Source organism: Xenopus laevis, chromosome 6L, assembly GCF_017654675.1.
Source record: "Xenopus laevis strain J_2021 chromosome 6L, Xenopus_laevis_v10.1, whole genome shotgun sequence".
Taxonomy (NCBI): domain Eukaryota; kingdom Metazoa; phylum Chordata; class Amphibia; order Anura; family Pipidae; genus Xenopus; species Xenopus laevis.
Window position 1 is genome coordinate 86,133,046 of NC_054381.1, and position 25,236 is coordinate 86,158,281.

Consider the following 25,236-nt stretch of genomic DNA (forward strand, 5'->3'; position numbering starts at 1 on the left):
TCAGACAATAAGTAGAAAAAGACTTCTATGCAGATGACTGCTTAAAATCGCTACCTTCAAGCGAAGCTGCAATCAGTCTTCTCAAAAGAGCACAGGAAGCACTTGCCTGCTCCAACCTCAGGCTTCACATAATAGCTTCTAACAACAACGTAGTGACGGAGGCCTTCTCTTCACAAGATCATTCCAATGATCTAAGAGACTTAGACTTTGGAGCTGTCTCTTTACCCTCGGGCTTCTGTGGGACTTAAAGTCTGATACATTTGCCTTCCAAGTAAACAGGGATGAGAAACCCTTCACTCGCAGAGGTGTTCTGGCCACAATAAATATTGTGTGATCCTTCAGGATTCGCTGCTCCTGTCACCATACTAAGTAAAGCACTTCTAAGAAACGTAACCCTTGAAACATCCGATTGGGACACCCCACTAGCTCCTGACAAAAAGACTTTGTGGACAGAATGGAGAAGTTCTCTAGCAACTTTTTCCAACCTTTGTGTTACACGCCCATATACTCCAATACCTTCTACAGAGGTACAAAGCCAAAAACATTGTGTGTTCTCTGATGCTTCTGTCAAAGCCATAGCTGCTGTAGCATACTCCAAAACTATGGACAACTATAGACAATGTCACATTACATTTGTTATGGGTAAGGCAAAATTGGCACCAATTCCTGAACACACTATACCCAGACTAGAACTCTGTGCTGTTGTTCTAGCTGTAAAGCTATCTTAGCTCATCACAACTGAGACAGGCATAGAACTCAAAGAGACTGTATTCTATACGGACTACAACCCAGGGTAATACGTAGGGAGGACAGAACATTCACATTGCCCTTTAACACCTCAATGTGGTGATTTTTCCCAGTGCTTAACTTCATTAATAAGCTGCATTGGGTAACCCCTTTCCAAAAATTGTGCTGCCATTTTATCCAAGGAAATCCCTCTCTCCTGCTCATCGCTCGTGATCCATACTGCCCGTAACATTTGGGATCTAAGGAGCGAGTCCAAGGGGTGCTTAGGATGGCTGCTACTATAATGGAGTAGGGTGTTTCTGTCTGTTGGTTACTGATAGATCCTGGTCTGCAATTTCTTTAATGATAAATCATTATACACCATCACATCCAGAAATCGTATCATAGTGTGCATCATAGTGTAGAGTGAACTGTACAGTGGAGGGGACTTTATTCAAATCATCCACAAAGTTTAACAACTCATTTTCGGGCCCAAACCACAGGAAAAATAAATTGTTATCCATGCTTACGAAATAGTTTGTGACCCAATATGTGCTGTACCTCATACTGGTGCATGAATGTATTAGCATATGAGGGAGCTACAATCGAACCCATAGTAGTCCCCAGGCGTTGAAGAAAAAAATGATTTTCAAATTTAAAATAATTTTTGTATAGTATAAATTCCAACAGCATTAATATGAACTCCACCGGGGGTCCTTTATTTGACACATTGCCGCTAATTAACTCCCTAGTGGCTGCTATCCCTGCCTCATGGGGTATGCAGGTATATCAGCTATGGACATTCATAGTCACCAGGATGAAGGATAAATTGTTCACATCAACACTGTCTATAACGTGCAGAAAGTCTTTAGTGTTCTGTACATAGGACCCAATCTCACACATCAGTGGTTACAACAGCTCATCCACAAATTTAGCCACTTTCTCAGTTAAGGAACCCACCGCCGAGATTATGGCCCTTCCGGGCAGGTTTGTAAAATTTTTGTGGATTTTGGGTAACGTATATATAACAGGTCTTACCGGATACTCCACATATAGTGCTTCTCCCAGTTTCTCCATTATCAAACTGCTCATACAAGCATCAGTCAAGATAAACTGAATGAATTGTGGGGTGTGGTTGCCTTGAGAAAGGTCCCGAAGAGGCCTGAAACGTCACGTTGGCTGTTTATATGCTCACATAAAATAAAATTTTCATCTTTTTGCACATAGTCCCGGCGTTGCTGGTCTTCTTTAAAAATATATGAAAATTTACTGTGTACCTGGGCACACAATGGAAGCAGTGTGCTACCCTTCAGTTCAAAATTCAGGATGGGAAGAGATTGAAACTAATTGAACAGGTATTCCTGTACAGTTCCTTTTTTATTGCTCAGCTTAATTTGTGAAATGTTGCTCAACAATAATTTTGGTAAGGTAGCCAATCAGTCAAAATACTATGGCCTGCAGTTTTAAAACTTTTAAAAATATAAATAGTATATGCTTTGCAGCTACACCGTCACTGTGATCACAAAAGGTTACTTGCATATGGCCTTACCTTACAAAATTGCAATTTTCTGTTCTTTTAATTCTGGAGATTAAATTGGCTGTCCACATTTTGCAATTACCTGGAGGTTTCTAATGCACTAGCTCTTTGCCTTAGTGACTAATCCCCTTTAAGCCTACAATACACTTCAGACTAAAGTAATTATGATGTTTCTAGTGTTGCTATTGTTAATTGTTCACTGTTAATACTTGGTCAGTCTAAATTCAGCTTGTAAGAAAGTGAATTGTGTTGAGGGTGGGTGAAAGGGTTAAAATGTTGTTTGTGAATTATGTGATTTCAATGATAATTTGTATGTAACACTGTGTAAATGGTTATTTCAAAAAGCCACTAGGTGGCAGTAGAGTGTTACAGTTAGCAGCAGTTCTGTGTTCCAACCCCTAGAGGGAATTTCCCCAAACTGAGTATAAAAGGGCAGCCACACCCATAGTCAGAGGCTTTTTGATGGGAGGAGGCGAAGTGATGCAAGAGTGTCGCTGAGAAGAAGAACACCAGCCCGGAAACAGGTAGTTTACTAGATAGGAAGTTTCAGTAATAGCTGGCACTAGGTGTCAGAGATAGGGAGCAAGAAAGGATAGTCTTTTGCCCAGACAAGGAGCGTAGTCGGATTAGGATCCGGGGAATAGAGATGTCGCGAACTGTTCGCCGGCGAACTTGTTCGCGCGAACATCGGGTGTTCGCGCTCGCCGGAAGTTCGCGAACGTCGCGCGACGTTCGCCATTTTGGGTTCGCCATTGTTGGCGCTTTTTTTTGCCCTCTCACCCCAGACCAGCAGGTACATGGCAGCCAATCAGGAAGCTCTCCCCTGGACCACTCCCCTTCCCTATAAAAACCGAAGCCCTGCAGCGTTTTTTCACTCTGCCTGTGTGTGCTGAAGAGATAGTGTAGGGAGAGAGCTGCTGCCTGTTAGTGATTTCAGGGACAGTTGAAAGTTTGCTGGCTAGTAATCGTTTTGATACTGCTCTGTTATTGGAGGGACAGAAGTCTGCAGGGGTTTGAGGGACATTTAAGCTTAGCTAGCTTTGCTGGCTAGTAATCTACCTTCTACTGCAGTGCTCTGTATGTAGCTGCAGTGGGCAGCTGTCCTGCTTCTGATCTCATCTGCTGACTGCTGCAATAACAGTAGTCCTTGTAAGGACTGCTTTTATTTATTTTTTTGTTGTTTTACTACTACTACTACTACTACTATAAGAGCCCAGTGCTATTAGTCTAGCAGTGTTGGGGAGTGGGACTGGTGTGCTAATCTGCTGCTCCTAGTAGTTCAGCAGCACCAACTTTAATTTTTTTTTTTTAATATTCATTTTTTTTTATTTTACTTTTTTTATTTTACTACCGCTGTAGTAGTGTATAAGTTGACCTTTTAGGCATTATTTGCCCAGTTTTTTTGGCCGCAGCCACTGAAGCACAGAGGCCAGAAAAAATATGCCATATAAATGCTGAAAATAGTCATTTTTTGCCATACGTTGACTCAACGTATATGGCAAAAAATTACTATTTTCAGCATTTATATGGCATATTTTTTCTGGCAACTGTGCTTCAGTGGCTGCGACCAAAAAAACTGGGCAAACAATGCCTACAAGGTCAACGTATGGCAAAAAATGACTATTTTCAGCATTTATATGGCATATTTTTTCTGGCAACTGTGCTTCAGTGGCTGCAACCAAAAAAACTGGGCAAACAATGTCTACAAGGTCAACGTATGGCGAAAAATTACTATTTTCAGCATTTATATGGCATATTTTTTCTGGCAACTGTGCTTCAGTGGCTGCGTCCAAAAAAACTGGGCAAACAATGCCTACAAGGTCAACGTATGGCAGTTGTTTAAAGAGAACAGTAGATTACTAGCCAGCAAAGCTACCTAAGCTAAAATGTCCCTCAAATCCCTGCAGACTTCTGTCCCTCCAATACAGAGCAGTATCAAGCAGATTACTAGCCAGCAAACTTACTATCATCTGTCCCTGAAATCACTAACAGCTCTCCCCCTACACTATCTCTTCCAAGCACACACAGGCAGATTTTTCAGATACATTTTTGCCCTTGATCCCCCTCTGGCATGCCACTGTCCAGGTCGTTGCACCCTTTAAACAACTTTAAAATCATTTTTCTGGCCAGAAATGTCTTTTCTAGATGTTAAAGTTCGCCTTCCCATTGAAGTCTATGGGGTTCGCGAACCGTTCGCGAACCGCTCGCATTTTTGCACAAGTTCGCGAATATGTTCGCGAACTTTTTTTCCGACGTTCGCTACATCCCTACCGGGGAATAATGACCAAGATAGGGTAATAGTGGTGAGGTTGTTAGGCAAGAGAGGGTGGAAGTAGAAGACTTCAAGTCTAGGTGGCTGGTACCCGCTGGAGTGGTCAAGGGGCACTGGTCGAGTGCCAGATGATCGAAGCGGGGGACTGGTGGAATGGAAGGGGGACTGGTGGAATGGAAGGGGTGTAGTGGTACGCCGGATCACCGAGCCAGACCGATGAGGACCAGCAGGTTGTGAGTAAAAAAGTAACCCTAGTCTAAACGCTGGGTAGTAACGCACAGACTACTAAGTCGGAAAGAAATCGAAAGTTTAAAGTGGAAACGGCAATTGAAAAGTCTGTTGGAATTTGTATATGACTGCCAGTGACGTATCAGAAAAATAAACAAAGTTGAATTTTTTTAAGAATTGGTGTTTCCGACTTCTTATGTTTGGGGTCTGTGTCAAGAAATTCCCCTTACAGGCTTTCTCACTTATGATGCTGTATTTACTCAAGTAGTTAGCTTTTAATCTTCACAAACTGTTTCTAGTTATAGCAAACTATGAGCATCAGTAATCAGTTAGAATGTTACACAGTAAAGATAAAGTCCAGAAAAAAATGCTGCAAACCAAACAGAATGCTTAAAGGACATTTCAACCCCCCGGCCAAAAATCTTATCAGTAAAAAGCCCCACTGTGATCTTTAAATACCTGCCTCTGCGGTCACTGAGAAGTTAACAGATCGGTTGCTCCGTTCCCTTGATCTGTCTGCATATCGGCAGCTGGCTCAGTCCCTCTCCCCCCATTTCAGAATTCCCCTAAATTTGGCTTGGGGCGCATGCAACTTTTTTCTGCTTCAGTACAACTGATATTGGTTAAAGCTACTGCAGAGAAAGGCCAGGTAGAAGGGACTATGTACACATGTGCATTTAGAACAAGAAGCCAGAAGCGATGACACCGGGAAGAGAAAATGGCCAACGGGTGAAAAGTTTAATGCAGTTAGGAACAAATCGGCAGTGCAGGGTGTAGCATCTGAACGGGGGGGGTGAAAATCATGCCATTGGGTCAGGTGCTCTGTGCACACAGACTGGCACCACAAATATAAAAATAATTGCCAATACCTGTGAATCAAAAGTGGGGTGTTCCCAGATTTTTGAAGTGCTCATGACACAATGGTTACAATCACACGTTACGGGACAATGACTGCTTTTCTTCAATTGATCACTTGAAGAAGGACAGTCATTGTTCCGAAATGTCTGATCGTAACCCTTGTCATAACTCTTGTCATGGGCGTTGGTTGGGGCAATCACTCTCTCTTAAAAGCCGCAAGTCAGCGGTGGGGGAGGATTTAGCCTTCAGACTGAAACCAAGGTTCAGCAGACTTTTACTTCAATTAATGCTACTACTGTATGCAAAGAGGCACTAGATCTTTTATACTATGACCAGAGGTAACAAGTTAGGGACTACTGTGTGGGATTTACCTTGATGTGGTATGGTGGCTTATCAACTTTATGATCATAACTTTGTAACAAAAAAACCCTATTTTGTAAACATATACATTTGCATTTATACTGAATAAGTTGTGAAACATGGGACCAGGGAATGTGCACTGAAAAATAGCACTTCCCTTCTACTTAAATATAAATTATACTTTAACTTAGCCTTTTGAGTGCTCCCCCAACCCCCTATTACTGTATATTATAGAATTCTAAAATCCTTATATGGATTAGCCATATAGAAGATATACTAATAATCTGGCAAGGAACTGAGGAGGAGGCTGTAGAATTTGTGACAAAGTTAAGCGAGAATGATTTAAACAACAAATTAACTATGGGAATATCTAACAGGTCTGTCTCTTTCCTAGATCTTCAAATTGAGTTGGACACTGAGCGTTAATTCGCTAGCGTTTGGCATTTTCGTTACTGCGCAAATTCACTAACGAACGCTGGCGTAGTTTTGCTAGTGTTACTTTGCACCCTTACACCAGGCGAATTTTCGCTAGCGACGTAACTACGCAAATTCACTAACTTGCGCAGTGTACTGAACGCTACCTTTTACGCTAGACTTCCTTCGCCACCTCAGACCTGGCGAAGCGCAATAGAGTAGATAGGGATTGTTTCAAAAAAAGTCAAATTTTTTTCTAAGTCCCAAAAAACGCTGGCGTGTTTTCTACATGATGGGTGATAGGCTGAAAAAGATCGAAAAATTTTTTGGGGCTCCCCTCCTTCCCCCCTACATTTCCTGACTCATAGCAACTTACCTAGACAGTGGGCACATGTGTAAGGCAAAATAAATTTTTTATTTGCTGATTTGAAGGTTTTCTAGGCATTTGTAGTGCTGATACGTATTCCTCCATTGAAATTTGAATTTCGCGCCATATGCAAATTAGCCTTCGCTAGCGTAACTTCGCTTTACATAGCGAATCAACGCTAGCGCAACTTCGCAACCTTACGCTACCCCTGAGCGCAACTTCGGATTTTAGTGAATTTGCGGAGCACTGGCGAAACTACGCCTGGCGAAGTGCGGCGAAGTGCGGCGAAGTTGCGCCTGGCGAAACTACGAATGTTAGTGAATTTGCCCCTAAGAATTTTAGGAAACCAACGGCTACTAATTCCCTTTTAAACTTTTCTAGCTTCCATCCCTATCCAGTAAAAAAGTCAGTCCCAATGGAGAATTCTTAAGACTAAACTGCTCAACCCTGGAAGTATTTAAAGACCAGGCAAATGAATTAAAAATAAGACTCAAACATAGGGGCTATTCAGGTAAAATCATTAAAAGAGCCTATCACAGGGCATTACATACAGAGAGATATGAACATCTGGTGACAAAAGAAAAATCACAAGAAGTTAATAATATTAAATGGTTCGTCACAACTTATAACTCAAATAGTTCCCAAATACAAGGAATCTTAAATAAACATTGGCAAGTTTTATTAGAGGATGACACTTTGAAAAACAGGAAAACATCTCTATATGTTACAAAAGAAGCCCCAACTTTACAAGAAATCATTTTCAAATATTACAGAATAAAACCACTAAGAATTGGGGATGTTTTCCCTGCAGGGAATGTAATATGTGTGAAAAGATTTTTTTTTCCATGACCATCAAGTTGTATAAGGGGAAATGAAAGATATCTATTGTCACATACATAACTTGGGACCTAATGACACCAGCAATATCTGGTATAGCAAGTAATGACTTAATAGTCGGCTTTCCATAAATTACTTTATACCTAAAGATAAAGGCTTTCTGTTTGCTGGAAAACATGGCCTATAGCCAGATATCCTTCCTATGATCACGAATACTCTGATTCTGGTTTCAAATGTTTGATAATAAGGTTGAAAGTTCTATGTTTACATATTTGTTACTAAATGTACGAAAGTATAGAAGATATAATTATATATTCCATGTACTCACTTATATAGATGTGATATAGCGGTAAAACCTTGAAGCAAACAAGTGACACAAATTATAATTCCTGGAATAAATCAGATATATTGATATGGCGGTGTATCTAGTTAAATCTTTATAATCAATATAATTAACCCTGTATCTTATAGACCATTGTTTATGTCATGTAATTATTTTACGACACAAGCAACCAATGTATAATTCAGGCTTTAGGCTAGGGAATAGCAAATTAAAAGGAATACTAGATGGGTAAACCCTCAGCTTGGACCCTGGTCATACAATACAGTATTCGCAATGCCATATCATTCTTTAGATGGAAAAGATAGGAAGATTCAGAGAACTCCACCCTGCAAAATATAGACAGGATATGCTCATAGCTGTGAGCCCAGGAGCTTGTCAACCACCACTCACCATGCACGACACTCATACTCACAACAGAACTACCCCCGAGGTGCTTAAAGGACCAGTAACATCAAATTTTTTTTAAAAAAAATTAGTTAGTACACAACGAAAAAAAAACACATACACAAATTATACTTTAAAAAAGCAAAGTCTTTATTAAGAAATAACTTACAGAAACTCTGCTTCCTGTCTTCTACAGAAACGGCGAAAGGGCGACCATCCATTGAGCGGTGCTTGATTTCTCCTCCCTGGCTCTCTGCTGCTGGATCCTTCAGCTGCCACATTCTGTGCTTTCTGTAGTGCAGCGGCGCTTCCAGCAGGAACTTGAGGTGGATCTGTGGTGCCGGTGTTCCTATGGGCCATGTTCTCTCTCTCATTGCTGTAACAGCTCAGGCACTGCTGAGCTGCGGGGCTCTGCATCCAGCTGACTACAAGTCCCTGCGTCCCACTGCCGGTAACGCTTTCGGAGAAGCTGCCCAGCAGATGGGACGGATGCATGGTGGGACTTGCAGTTTTGTCGGTAGCTGCGAAGCGCCAGAGAGAAACAGTTGCAGTGGGTGCGCGCAGCTGCGAGGGCGCACTACCGGTTGTCCCAGCAAACTGTGAAGAGAACTGTGAAGAGTCTTCTTTCTCCCCTTGCCACACAGCCACCCTACAGGGAACTGACCAGGACTCACCTCCCCGGGCGGAGGGGGATCTTGTAGGGCCTGAGCTGTTACAGCAGTGATAGAGAGATCATGGCCCATAGGAACACCAGCACCGCAGATCCGCCTCAAGTTCCTGCTGGAAGCGCCACTGCACTACAGAAAGCACAGAATGTGCCAGCTGAAGGATCCAGCAGCAGAGAGCCAGGGAGGAGAAATCAAGCACCGCTCAATGGATGGTCGCCCTTTCGCCATTTCTGTAGAAGACAGGAAGCAGAGTTTCTGTAAGTTATTTCTTAATAAAGACTTTGCTTTTTTAAAGTATAATTTGTGTATGTGTTTTTTTTCGTTGTGTACTAACGAATTTTTTTAAATTTTTTTTTGATGTTACTGGTCCTTTAACCCCGGCTGGTGGCAGAGTATACCCCACCACGGGCTGTTGCTAGCCCATACATAAACCAGTTATTTTCTGTCTGTTTATTGGTTTCTGCACCTTTCCTGGTTCAACTTACCCTTACCCCCGCATTGCTTCCAATAGGAAGAGAAAGGTAGTGCAATGAAAGAGTTCAATACCAACAAAACAAATTACTCCATAAATATCATTTCAGTTAATGCTAATGGACTGAATTCTCCCCAAAAACGCATACTGTTGTCAGCAGAGCTGAGAAAACATAAAACACATGTTGCACTTATACAAGAAACCCATTTTAAAAGAGGCACCCAACCTAAGTGGAACAATAAATATTTCCCTGAGAAATATACGAGTCATCCACAAGATACAAAGACAAAAGGCATAGCCATATTGATTTCTAAAGGTTTGAACCTCTCAGTAGAGGATACTAAGATGGATACTAAAGGTAGATTTGTTTTTATCAAAGGATGTATAGGAAAACGAATGTACACGTTTGCCAACATAAACCTCCCAAATGCAGACCAACATTATAAGGAACTCACACGGGTTACGCAATTACTACAACACTTCATGGAGTGAGTACTTATCATAGGGGGCAACTTCAATCCATCTGACAAGGAAAACACATATCACACCATAGCCTCTTCTTTTTTAAACCAGAAGAATATGCCTAAATTATCTCCAGAAATAAGTCAGCAGTTGGAATCAAACAGTACCACAGAAGAAGTATTAGCAGCCATCTCTTCTACCCCATTAGGTAAAAGCCCAGGTCCAGATGGATTTCCGATGAGTTATTATAAAGAATTTCAGCATATCCTTTCCCCACATTTGTGTAACTTATTCAATGCCCTCCAAGAAGACGCACAGTTCTCACCTCAATCACTAGAAGCTCAAATAACCCTCCTATTAAAGCCTAATAAGGATCCCGCGGAACCTGGCAACCATAGGCCTATTTCTTTAATAAACAATGACGTAAAATTGCTGGCTAAAATTGCAATGAAACGAATGCAGTGAGTACTCGACAAATTGATAGATCTAGAACAAGTGGGCTTTGTTCCCAACAGAGAGGCAAGGGACAATATAAATAGGGTAATAAATCTACTATACTATCCACAGACTCGATCCAAAATGTTACTTTTGCTTTCAACCGATGCGGAGAAGGCATTTGACCGGTTCAATTGGAGATTCATGTTTGATTCTCTAAGACAATATGGCTTCGGACCCAAACTCCTTAAATGGATAGAGACTCTGTACAATAATCCAACAGCCAAGGTGAAAGTCAACAATATTCTCTCTGAGCCCGTAACAATCAAGAATGGCACACGTCAAGGCTGCCCTCTCTCGCCAACACTTTTTATATTGACCCTTGAACCTCTCCTACAGGCGATAGGGGATACGTAATAATCCAGATATAATGGGACTTCAGGTGTGTGACAGGCACCATGAAACAGCTGCTTACGCTGATGATTTGTTATTTGTTATAACAAAACCAATCATCTCTATACCAAACCTGAACAACACCCTCACTCAATATGGTGAAGTGAGTAACTTTAAAATAAATTATAATAAATCATGCTTTGAATATCTCACTCTCCGGGAGAACGATACAAGGCCTATCTCAAAACTTTCTTAAAAAATGGGCACCAAACAACATTACATATCTAGGCCTCACGCTGACGAAAGAGTATAATACGTGGGGAGAATTGAATTGCTCTAATCTGTACAAGAAAATAGAGCAGGACCTCAAAAGATGGAGACTTAAAACATTATCCTGGTTTGGACGCATATATGTTGTAAAAATGAATGTACTCCCCAGACTGTTATACCTGTTCCAAGCGCTCCCCCTAAAGTACCCTGCAAATTGGATTAATAAATTTCAAGCATCTATCACAAGGTTTGTCTGGTTAGATAAACACCCTAGAATAAGTAAAAGCACCTTGACTAGGCCCAAGCACTTCGGGGGCATGGCATTACCTGACTTACATAAATACTACAAGGCAGCAGTATTGAATAGAATATTAGATTGGTCGCACCATCTAAATCTAGATAATAAATTATGGGTTGAAATTGAGCAACAGGCGATAGCAACACATCTTTTACATCTCCCATGGATTGACAGAACCAATAGGAGACTCTTGACCAAGAAGCACCCCCTCTTGAACAACACTTTGGGACAGCCTTCCAACATCGCTAAACATAACTCAGTACCCATCCCCCTTAACACCTATCATAAATAACCCGGCCTTTCCTCTGGCAGTGGAAAAGGACCAATATAAACATTGGCTGATGGACGACCATCTACAAATTATAGACTTGCTGGATAGTGGTAAAATGATATCTAAAGAGAAATTGGAGCAGCAACAGGCCTTTACCCCTCTTATGCACCTTCAATACGGTCAACTCAAACATTTTTGCAACCCTGTGGGCGGAGATAAAGCTTTTATTAGACCATTGACAGATTTTGAAAAGTTATGCAACAGCTCTAATCCTCCCAAGCATACTCTCTCATCAATCTATAAAGGTCTCTCAGGGGTGGGTAAGATAGAGGAGTTGACATTCATAAAGAAATGGACCAGAGAACTTAACATTATGTTATCAGAAAATGAAACTTTGGATATGGTACGCACCTTGTTGAAAAGCTCTAGATGCAGTAGAATACAAGAATTAAATTATAAAATTTTAACAAATTGGTACTATACACCTTCTAGGCTGCACAAACTTTTTCCGAACGCAACTCGCACATGCTGGAGATGTAGAGATGGGGAGAGCACTTTGTTACATATTTTTTGGACTTGTCCTATGATTGAACAATACTGGAAACAGGTCCGCCAAGTGTGCTCGCACATAGCAAATGGGAGAGACCTTAATGACCCTTCATACTCTTTACTATTCCACATGTCCCCCGAAGATAGAATACATTTTACCAATTCAGCACTTCCTCACTTGTTGAATGCTGCTAAACTACTAATCCCTGGACGTTGAAACACACCCACGATTAGGGATTGGCTAGCGAAAGTGGATGAGATTCAACAATTTGGGGAATGCCCCGCATGCACTGAGAAACAATTGAGGGACTACTCTGCCCAATGGATGACTTGGATCCTATTCAAAAGTGAAGGGAATACAAGCAACATGTACTCTGAATACAAGAATATATGTGTTGTATGATTTCAAATGATGAGGATATAAAATTACACTACCAGAGGAGCATGCACCCCTTCCCCTCTTTTACCATTCTTTGTAACCCATTCAAGTTATGTATACCATTGTTCTATCATTAGAAGCAGTCACATAATGTATGCAATTTACATATGATTGTACTTGATAACACTGTATTGCAATGATATTCAAATTGGGTTTTCTTTTTCTTCTCTTTCTTTCCTGTACTACAAATAAATATATATTTGAAAATATTGTGAGGAGAACTTCCTTTGAAGATAGATTTGGGAAAAAAACATATGATTAAGAATTACAGCAATTGTAGAACACAAGGATTTATATATTGCATTGAATGTCCCTGTCAGAAAAAATATATAGGGATGACCACACAAATGCTCAAACAGAGAATACAACAACAACTGCAGGTAATCAAAACAAAACAGACAAAACAATGTCCACAGTAGCACAACATTTTAAAAAAGTTCATAATATGGACCCAGCTAAATTGAATTTCTGGGCGTGAGAGCTATTGGATTTTTAAACTGGATACCATTTCTCCCAAATGAATAAATTAGAATAATCTCTTTACAGCCTTTATTTGAATAGTATTTTGTACCAATCTTTATTTTAATTTTGGACAACACAGTGAGTCATTTTTAAGTTACAAGATAAATAAATCACCTTTTTATATAAATATAAATAAATGAGAAAGTTATACATTTTATATACAATCTGTTAGAAATTGCTGAGGTGCAATGTATAAGAGATGGCAGCCCACATATACTCGCATAGGAACAAGAATAATATCATGAGATACCCAGGCAATACTAGAGTCGCCTTTCGCTGGGTGCGTCATGTCTGGTGCTTCACGAGGGGCGTGTACCTTGCATAGCCTGGGAAATGTACAAAATTTGGGGGTTGTGGAAGCTCTCTTAAGGCTAAATCAAGGTATGTTTAAGTATAAGGGAAGTGCTACTTACAATGCACTTCCCTGGGCCCTGCCTCATAAGCAATTCAGTATAAATGCAAGTGCATGTGTTTACAAAACAGGGGTTTTTAGTTACAAAATTATGATCATAAAGTTGAAAAGCCACCATACCACGTCAAGGTAAACCCCATATGGCGGTCCCTAACTTATTTATCTCAGGTCATAGTATAAAAAGACTTGGTTCTCTGCATAGCCTGGGAAATGATCTCACTAGACTCACTAGACTGTAAAAACATCACTATCAAAGTTCTCGCGAGATTGATGTCACACATGCGGAAGTGTTTTTAAACGTGCGTCTTTCAAACGGGCCCCATTCTCCTTGAGAAAGCATATTTGCAAATGCGCTTCAGCGTTTCTTCACCCTTATTGTCTTGTTTGGTTTTAATTTAGCTACTGAGCAATTATAATAATTTTAAACGCAGTCTGGAATTGGTCCTAGAGGGTTGGCTTTTTACAACTCACAGCTCAGCCCATACCAATCTTAATTCTCACTACCTTATACTCAACTACAAGGGGCCGATGATTTGTGGTTTTATATAGAAAGTTAGCCTCCTTCAAGCATAGTACAAGCTAATTTACGAGACCACAGTCACGGTTGCTCTGCCTGCCTTTACTTTGTGATGTGCCAGGGATAGAAAAATATTAGGTAGTGCGTTTTGGGACAACTTCCATTTCCTACTATTTTCCTATGAACTTGAGCTAAATGTTTGCATAATATATCCTAACTCATTGTTGGTCACAGATTAATTCTACCTACCTACTTTTTAATTGGGGATTGGAGTGGCACCTATAATTATTGTACTGCACTTTAGACTGATTTATTTCTATTTCATTTAATTTATTTTACATATTTTTTAAAATCAATTGTGGATTGATTCCTCGATAATTGGTTGCAGCTGATTGAATTCATAATCAATTGATGGAAATTAAATTAATTAATTTATGCACTGCACTTTAAAACTAATTAATTAATTCTCCTATTGAGTATACTAAGCAATAATTGATATTTTAATTTTCCTAATTTAATAAATAAGGTTTTTTATTGTTGTATTACAGACCAGCCAATCAGAAGTATACATAATGTATATGAATGCTGCTTCAACACAGTGGTCACTGATCACTGACCTTGTAATTAGTTCCTGTATCGGATTTGCAGTGAGGTAACTAATTAGTGACTGATATTGTATAAACAGTGTTTTGTGGGGTACTTTTTCTCTTTCTCTCAATAGAATTTTTTTTTTCTCTATATTGATCTTTCTCTATTATTGATCATGACATTGTCAGTCAGTCAATAAACAAATAAAGCGTTTTCTTGCATAAAAAATACATAAATTAAAGGGATGAAAACATATTTGCCTCTTTATGGATACCCGGTAAGGCCTTACCTTAAGTACTGTATGCAGTACAGTTCTTACGGAAGATATTAATGAGCTAGAGTACAGAGATGTGTATCTACCTTTTTTTCAGTGAAACTAATGATTTTGACATTTTTGATGGTGGTATTCTCTCAAGAGTTTAGCAGCAAATTGGAACATTCCTGGGGAAAAGGAGTACTGTGGTACTGACTGGCAACGAAAGCAAAAAATCAACACAAAAGGATAAGTATTAGTGATGGGTGAATCTGTCCCGTTTTGTTAAAAAAATTGCGAAACTCTGAAAAAAAGCAAAGCTGAAAATAAACAGCAAAAAGTCAATGGGTGTCAAAATAATTTTTGCATGCCCGACAATTTTTACACACACACCTTTTTTGTCCAAATGCATTGAAGTTAATGGCCATCAAAATAATTTTGAATTATAAAGTCAATGGGCATCGAAATTATTTTGATGCGCAACAATTTTTACGCATTCAATTTTTTTTTTTTTTTTTGCAGCAATTTTTTTTAACCACTTATTTTTGCAGTTTCACCAAAAATACATGACTGGAAAATAAATAGCCCATGACTAATAAGTATTTGTTATTAACTGTTACTTAAAAGTAAGGTTTGTATATATGAGTTTTGTGGTTTCATTTTCATTGTTTTTTTCTGTCTTGGGGGCTAAATAGAAAAGTTTGATGTTCTATTGTGCTTACAGCAAGTATGCAGGATGGTGAGGCAGGTAGCTTGGTGAGTGTGGTCAAAAGAAAAAGGAAGGCTGATCCAGGGTTTATTCATCCCAACTATACCCCCCCAAAAATGTAGGTGTCTATAAAAAGATATTGCATAAAACAGCTCATGTGTAAACCTCTGCTTTATGTAAATAAACCATTTTCATAATCATCATCATTTATTTATATAGCGCTGTCAAGATACGCAGTGCTTAATAATATACTTTTCTAGTAGTATGTGCCATTGGGTAATCATAAATAGAAAACTGCCATTTTTAAAAATAAGGGCCACCCCCTGGGATCGTATGATTCACTGTGCACACAAACATACCAAGAAACCATACTTGTTAGGTCAAATGAGTCAATTAACCAACAGAGTTCTGTCTTTTGCTTCAACACTTCTTCCTGTTGCAGTATTTCTCATCAGGTGATCTCTGAGGCAGCACACAGACCATCACGAAATGGTGGTTCAAGGCAAGAGATGTAAAAGGGCAATATTTACTTAAATATATATTCCAGTTTGATAAGATTCTTTAGTATGCTACTTAATATGATATAAACTGTATTCATTTTGGGGGTATAGTTTTCCTTTAAGTACCTTCTAGATTTGTGTATAAATTCCTGCAATGGGGCAGAGAAGTAAGCTAAACTGCTTTAGAACAATGGGACTGGATGAGAAAGTGATTAGGTAATCGTATAGCGCCTGCTTAGTGGATGCAACATTGTTACTATGGGAACGGTGTATGCAGCATTTTAAAAAAAGGCAGGCAATGCACAGGGGAAACACCTCTGATGAAGGTATTCGACAGTGAAACTAGTTATGCGATTTCATCACTTCCGGATTCAGCGGAGACACAAGAAGAAATGCTGGTTACCATCCATTAATCCATTGATAAAGGTAAGATAAGCATCCATGTGGAAGCAAGGCCATTTACTGATACGCATCTAAAAAAATGTAATCTTGTGAGTAGGAAATTCAGCTGCATGAATTGTTGCTGTCTGGTTTGGGCACATAGTGTTGATCTGCATGACTGAAGTCTTCATATTACAACTCCTCACTGGCCTTTCTTAATGGATTTAAGGGCAACTTAACCCAAACTTCTTAAGACACACATTTGATTATTAATTAATTTATTAATTATTTTATAACATACTACACTATATGCACTTTATATTTTGTTGTTCACTTCCATGCTTGCCACGGTAGATGGAAGACCTCAAAAAGTGAGTTCAGGGATCTAGGCTTTAATATTAAGGGAATATCTTCCAATGTCATTTTTTGGAAATTTTGCCTGTTCCACATGCAAGTTTAGGAAGACAGCGGGAGCTTAGGGAGTAAAATGTATGAAATAAAGAATGGGGAAACTAGGGTAGATGGGGTATTGGGATTAGCAGAGAGTTAATGGGGAGGTGTGAGGGTGGCATACAGTTTACCACCCCTAGTTACTGTACAAGGAAAACAGGATATAATTCTCCATTAAGTAATGCAAATTTCAAATGGAAAAGTAGTGAACTCCGCTGTATGCTGACAAATGCACAGAGTTTGTCAGGTAAAATGGGAGAGTTAGAGTTAATTTCATGATCTAAAAATTATAATATAGACTTGGTGGGATGAAACATGACTGGGCTGTGAAATAAGTCAAATTATTATTAAGGGTGACTTCAATTATTCAGACATTGATTGGGGTAATGGGGTTGCCAAACTAGAAGACGCTAGTAGTCTTGTAAATATGCTGAATGACAACTTTTATTTCAGATCGTTCAAGAACCTACTAGGATGATTCTCTTTTGGATCTTGTAATAACTAATAATACTAAACTTATCTTTAGAATTTGAGTTGGTGAGCAATTAATGATTTTAACATGGTCTCCTTTAAGATTCTCATAACACAACTAATGAATCATGTTTTTTCTTGTAATTCCAGGCAGTTTCATATTGTGGTCAGTAAAGCAAATAAAGTACTGTTATAAAAAGGGCATAAACTCAAGGAAAATATAAATTTGCCTCTTTATATGTCCCTGGTAAGGCCTCACCTGTAGTGACGGGCGAATTTGGGGCGTTTCGCCGAAAAATGTGCGAATTTCCTGCGAAATTTGTGAAATGGCAAAAAATTCGGGAAACGGCACCAGCGTCTTGTTTTTGACGCCGGCGTCCATTTTTTTTTGACGCAGGCGAATTTTTGCGGTGGTATAAAAGAAATGTATTCGCCGGCGGCAAATTGCAGGAATTCGCAGCGAATTCGCGCCTGCCGTATAAATTAGCCCATCACTACTCACCTGGAGTATGCAATGCAGTTTTTGGCTCCAGTCCTTAAGAAGGATATAAATGAGCTGGAGAGAGTGCAGTGAGATGTGCAACCAAACTAGTTAGAGGGATAGAAGATTTCAATTATGAGGGTAGACTGTCAAGTTTCAGGTTGTTTTCTCTGGAAAAAAGACGCTTGTGAGAGGACATGATTATACTTTACAAGTACATTAGAGGATATTATAGAAAAATAGCAGGGGACCTTTTTACTCATAAAGAGGATAACCACACCAGGTACCACCCCTTCAAAGTAGCAAAATAACTTTTATTTGAAGCAGCATGGGTGGTTCTTCATAGTGTTGGCAGTTGGGTTGTGGAATGCCCTGCCGGGTGTTGTTGTGATGGTTGATTCTGTTAATGCTTTTAAGAGTGTATTGGATGATTTCTGGGACAAGCAAAATATTCAAGGCTATACTAAAATCTTTTTTCAACCAAATTTTACTATGTAATTATGTAAGCTTGACCAGTCCCCTGGCACCAGTGTGATAAAGTTGCTGGACCCATGCTATGTCTGATGACATTGCATCATAGTATGAGATGTACTGTAATTTGAAATAAAAGCTGCATCCAGATGCAGTTTCTATCCCTATTGTAGGTATTACTTTGTATTCCTGGGTTCCCTGCAATTATTCTTTCTCATTGATTAGCAAATTCCTGAACCTACAGCCATAAGATGGCCATACACGCTACAATTACAATCTTTCTAGGAAAGATTGTTTGTTTCAATGTATATATGTGTGTGTATGACCACCTTAATTCTGACTATTCTGATTTACCAGCCTTGATTATTGATTATAACTTTATTTGACCCTTGAGATAAATAGTCATCAACTTGAACTCTTTTTATGTCTTTTCTGTTGTTTTAAAGTAGCTTTCTCCTCCAGCTGCAAAATGCTGAGTGGCTATGACAATGTTAAATGTATAAGGGCAGAGACAGCACTCTTGCAAACATTGGCAAAAGTTGTGTAATTAAAATATATCATGAGAATTTCTAGTAAAGTGTATTTTTTTTCTTGTTGTAGTTTACAAATATAATATTTATAGGCTAATAATTTTATTAGTGTGTGAAAAGAACACAGTACTTAAGTTTTAATCCCCAACAGCAACACTTGTTTCCCTTCTAGACAAAGGTATCTAAGAACATGAATCTCTCAAACACAGAATTATTATAACACCAAATTTGTTTGACATTTACTTTGTTTAGACTTGCTCTAATAAATTCCAAATGCTCCAATAATATAGTCATTACATTATTTATGGCAGAGAGCTGCTGCTAAGCTTGCTTTATACACTCTTAATGAGCAGCTTTAAATTTATTGATGCAATTATAACTTCTTTAATACTTTGTGGCTTTATATCATGTGTCTGCTATTACATTTAAATAAATATAAAGGTAGCCTACATTTTTATTTGACAAAATGTTTCCAGTTAGATTTGTTGCTTCTTGGTGAAATGAAAACTAATCTGAATTTTTAAATAGGTTGATTGGGTAATAATAATTTAGCAAGGGTTAAATAGTTACTAAAGGAACATGTTTTGTTTTTCTAACAATTTCTAACTGAAAGTACTGTAGGTTTTACTGCTGCAAAATGTTTAAAATGGTTGAGAAAATTGTATTGCCAAATAGCAAGTAAATATAAAGACGTTTATAAAAGTAATTTATTTGATTTATTTATGTCTCTAAATTTTGCTTATCATCTATTATATTTTTCCAAAGACAATCACAAAGTGTTACATAGTTTTTAATAAATATATTTAACCCTTTCACATTTAACTGTGACCATTGCCATAACAAATGGTTACACATCTTCATATTTGTTGCCACAGTACAGGTTTGAACAAATGCATATACTTTTTTTTTGTAATGCCACTAACACTGTATTTAAGCACTTTTACTTGTTTTGTATTTTATTTATATATAAACAGAGTTTATACAAGTATGGGACCTGTTATCCAGAATGTAAGTGACCTGGGGTTTTCCAGATAAGGGGTATTTCCTAAGTTCGATCTACATACCTTAAATTGATTAAACCAGTGCAAAAATAATATTTACAGGAAGTGAAATTAGTGGCAATAATCCATCATTTGAAATGGTGCCTAAAACTTAATTATTTACATACATATATAAAATTAACAAAGCTGTTGCACTCTAAGGGTATGAAAAATAGCAAAATAAGATTTACAGACTCACTAAACAGAGCTGTAGTAAGACTCCAGATTATGAAAATGGTGCCAAAATGGTTGCAAGGCAAAGTAAAGTGTAAACAGTTAACCAGAGAAAGATCAAGAAACAGCATAGGGAGGTAATATACTGCCCATTGTCCATTGTAGTGAAGCCTGTCCTATTGTATATGCCATAGCTAGTACCTGTATGGTCAAAAACCATGGACATATCTAGTGCAGCAAAGCCATTGCCCAAGGAGAGCAGAGGTGGATGTGCGATAGCACACCAAGCATCAATTGGAGCATGCTATTGCCAGGCAACGTGATATTCACAAAGGTGGTTCCATTGTTTGCAGAAAATATGGCAGATGCATGGCCTCTGCAGGTCTGCATCTAGAGGTTATAGTACTGTAAGATGGTCACCCCTAGCCTTTGAAGGGCACAGAAAATGTGGGCACAAAATACCTATTTGTGGTGCCGAAGCACAATCTTCAGTGGTGCTGGTCACTCTGTCTAAATTGCAATGTTATATGGGCAAAAGCACATCTGGAACATTACCAGAAAAGCATCTGCCAAATAGTAGTTGAACTGCAACTATGCTCACAGTAAAAAATAAGGTAGATTTTTAGCACTAACCCACATGCTCACCTGTGGGCACAGAGACATAAAGCACATTGCCAGAAAATCATCAGGCTTAAGTGGTAGTTGAGCTATAACTATAAACACAAAAAATAATGTAGACATTTCAGCTCAAACCCAGGTGCTCTCCACATTAAGCAGTCAAGTACTAATCATGTAAGCTTCAGGGAGAGATATAAAATAGAGATAAAAGATACAGACTACATAAGACTATATAGGGGAAGATATAATGTCTGGAGGAAACTGTGCAGAAAGTAGAAATCAAACTCATGTACCCATGACAGCAAAATAACGTATCATCAAATAAACAATAAAGCATACTCTCTAAATAGTAAATTGATGTAGCTAGTGAATATATGTCACAATCAGTCCATGGAAAGTGGCACTAGCCAACTCAGACTCAGTGTAATAGACCAAGAGGTTGAAATGAATCATCGCTAAGGTAATGTCACATTGAGACCTCTAGGGGCTAATGTGTCCAGTCTATAGATACATGGTTTTTCTCTCCGAAGAAGGGCCGAGTCCCAATCACCTCCTCTAAGGAGCGGCACTTGGTGGCAGGAACAGGTTGGCCGCCTTTTGTTCTTTTAAGGCTTTGCTGAGGGTAGTGATAATTTTATCCACATAATAAAGAGCACAAGGGCAAGTAATGATATAAATCACTTATGTACTGTGCATGTAAGTCTGTTTTTGTAATTTTGAAGTATTTACCAGTATGTGGATGTGGAGTCCGGGCTTGTCAGCCTGCTCCTGCAATTTAATTTACATGGACAGTACATTTGTAGCATTCTAACTTGCTTTGTGAGGTAAGCCAATCAGTCCCCTTGGTATTACCCCCGTAAAGTCCATATTTACTAACAAGTCTCTTAACCCTTTACCTGCCAGCCGTTTTGTCCTAGATGCGAACATCTACTGCCAAGCAGTTTTTAGATATTTTGCACTCTTTCACTTTAAGGGCCTTTCCTGGGGCGGTCTTTTAGTTTACCCAGCAAAACAATATATTGTTTTTTTCAGGACAACCTGAACTTTCAAAATATGCAGGAATTTTGGTGTAATTCTACTTCTGTAAAAGAATATTGGCTTCTAAGTGTCCAATAAAATGAAAAAAATCATGTTTCACAAAGAACAATCACATATATCAGAAACATCATTTACTTTATGTATGAGAACACAGCCTATTTGGAAAGGTCTATGTCTCCTGAACGCGGCAATACCAAATATATATAGTTTTATGGAGATTTCTCACTTGTATAGCTCAAAATCTACAAGCAGTAAACAACCAAATTTCCAAAGCTCCGCTCCCCAAACGGCATACTTCTGCTTTCAAGGCCAAACATTCCACTAACAGTAGGTTTACCCTAGAAAACTACCCATTATTAGAAAGAACAGATTCTGGTGAATCAAAAATGGGTAAATATATCGTTGTACTCCAAACTACCAAGTTGCAATTGTTTCCTAAAGTTATAATGTTTTATAGAAATTGGTGAATTTTTTGAAAAATTACCTCAAAGCTTCCAATCTACAGAATCATATCTCCCACAAATCATTAGGTATCAATGTAAAACACCCCAAATATGAAAGCCTGGGGTCCGCTGAACAATTTGATGCCCAATATATATAGGTGTACCCAAACATGTGGCATATAGGGGCCCTAAAATGTAGACACCTCATTTGAGCTATCAGTTCTGTAATTCCAAATACTGCAAAATCAACACATTTGCATCGTTTTGGGGGGGGGTAAAAGTAGAAAAAAGTAAGTTCACCCCAGAAAACCGTATATTTTCGGAAAGTACACATTCCCACGAATCTAAATTGGGTATGCATGTCTTTGTACTACAAAGTACCAAGCTGCAAATCATTCCTAAATGTGGTGATTTCGGTGACATTTCCAAAAATCACCTCAAAATTTCTACCCTGCAGCATCGTATTACCCACATACTTTTAGGTATCAAGAGAAATCACCCCAAATATGAAAGTCTAGGGTCCTCTGAACACTTTGATGCCCAATATGTATAGGTGTACTCAAGCACGTGGCATACAGGGGCCCCAAAAGGAAGACCCCCATATGGTCTGTCATTTCAGGTACAGCAAAATCAACACATTTACATCGTTTTGAGGGGGGTCAAAAGTAGAAAAAAGTAAGTTCACCCCAGAAAACCATATATTTTCGGAAAGTACACATTCCCAGGAATCTAAATTGGGTATGCATGTCTTTGTACTCCAAAGTACCAAGCCGCAAACCATTCCTAAATTTGGTGATTTTGGCGACATTTCCAAAAATCACCTCAAAATTTCTACCCTGCAGCATCGTATTACCCACATACTTTTAGGTATCAAGATAAATCGCCCCAAATATGAAAGCCTAGGTTCCTCTGAACAGTTTGATGCCCAATATGTATAGGTGTACCCAAGCACGTGGCATATAGGGGCCCCGAAAGGAAGACACCCATATGGTCTGTCATTTCAGATACTGCAAAATCAAGACATTTACATCGTTTTGGGGGGGTCAAAAGTAGAAAAAAGTAAGTTCACCCCAGAAAACCATATATTTTCCGAAAGTACACATTCCCACGAATCTAAATTGGGTATGCATGTCTTTGTACTCCAAAGTACCAAGCCGCAAACCATTCCTAAATTTGGTGATTTTGGCGACATTTCCAAAAACCACCTCAAAATATCTACCCTGCAGCATCGTATTGCCCGCATACTTTTAGGTATCAAGAGAAATCACCCCAAATATGAAAGCCTAGGGTCCTTTGAACAGTTTGATGCCCAATATGTATAGGTGTACCCACGCACGTGACATATAGGGGCCCCAAAAGGAAGACCCCCATATGGTCTGTCATTTCAGATACTGCAAAATCAAGACATTTACATCGTTTTGGGGGGGGCAAAAGTAGAAAAGGGTAAGTTCACCCCAGAAAACCATATATTTTCCGAAAGTACACATTCCCACGAATCTAAATTGGGTATGCATGTCTTTGTACTCCAAAGTACCAAGCCGCAAACCATTCCTAAATTTGGTGATTTTGGCGACATTTCCAAAAACCACCTCAAAATATCTACCCTGCAGCATCGTATTGCCCGCATACTTTTAGGTATCAAGAGAAATCACCCCAAATATGAAAGCCTAGGGTCCTTTGAACAGTTTGATGCCCAATATGTATAGGTGTACCCACGCACGTGGCATATAGGGGCCCCAAAAGGAAGACCCCCATATGGTCTGTCATTTCAGATACTGCAAAATCAAGACATTTACATCGTTTTGGGGGGGGGGGCAAAAGTAGAAAAGGGTAAGTTCACCCCAGAAAACCATATATTTTCGGAAAGTACACATTCCCACGAATCTAAATTGGGTATGCATGTCTTTGTACTCCAAAGTACCAAGCCGCAAACCATTCCTAAATTTGGTGATTTTGGCAACATTTCCAAAAATCACCTCAAAATATCTACCCTGCAGCATCGCATTACCCACATACTTTTAGGTATCAAGAGAAATCACCCCAAATATGAAAGCCTAGGGTCCTCTGAACAGTTTGATGTCCAATATGTATAGGTGTACCCAAGCACGTGGCATATAGGGGCCCCAAAAGGAAGACCCCCATATGGTCTGTCATTTCAGGTACTGCAAAATCAACACATTTACATTGTTTTGGGGGGGGGGCAAAAGTAGAAAAAAGTAAGTTCACCCCAGAAAACCATATATTTTCGGAAAGTACACATTCCCAGGAATCTAAATTGGGTATGCATGTCTTTGTACTCCAAAGTACCAAGCCGCAAACCATTCCTAAATTTGGTATTTTGCCGACATTTCCAAAAACCACCTCAAAATTTCTACCCTGCAGCATCGTATTACCCACATACTTTTAGGTATCAAGAGAAATCACCCCAAATATAAAAGCCTAGGGTCCTCTGAACAGTTTGATGCCAAATATGTATAGGTGTACCTAAGCATGTGGCATTTAAGGGCCCTAAAATTAAGACCCCCCCCATATGGTTTGTCATTTCAGGTACTGCAAAATCAAGACATTTACATTGTTTTGGGGGGGCAAAAGTAGAAAAGGGTAAGTTCACCCCAGAAAACCATATATTTTCGGAAAGTACACATTCCCACGAATCTAAATTGGGTATGCATGTCTTTGTACTCCAAAGTACCAAGCCGCAAACCATTCCTAAATTTGGTGATTTTGGCGACATTTCCAAAAACCACCTCAAAATATCTACCCTGCAGCATCGTATTGCCCACATACTTTTAGGTATCAAGAGAAATCACCCCAAATATGAAAGCCTAGGGTCCTCTGAACAGTTTCATGCCCAATATGTATAGGTGTACCCACGCACGTGGCATATAGGGGCCCCAAAAAGAAGACCCCCATATGGTCTGTCATTTCAGATACTGCAAAATCAAGACATTTACATCGTTTTGGGGGGGCAAAAGTAGAAAAGGGTAAGTTCACCCCAGAAAACCATATATTTTCGGAAAGTACACATTCCCACGAATCTAAATTGGGTATGCAT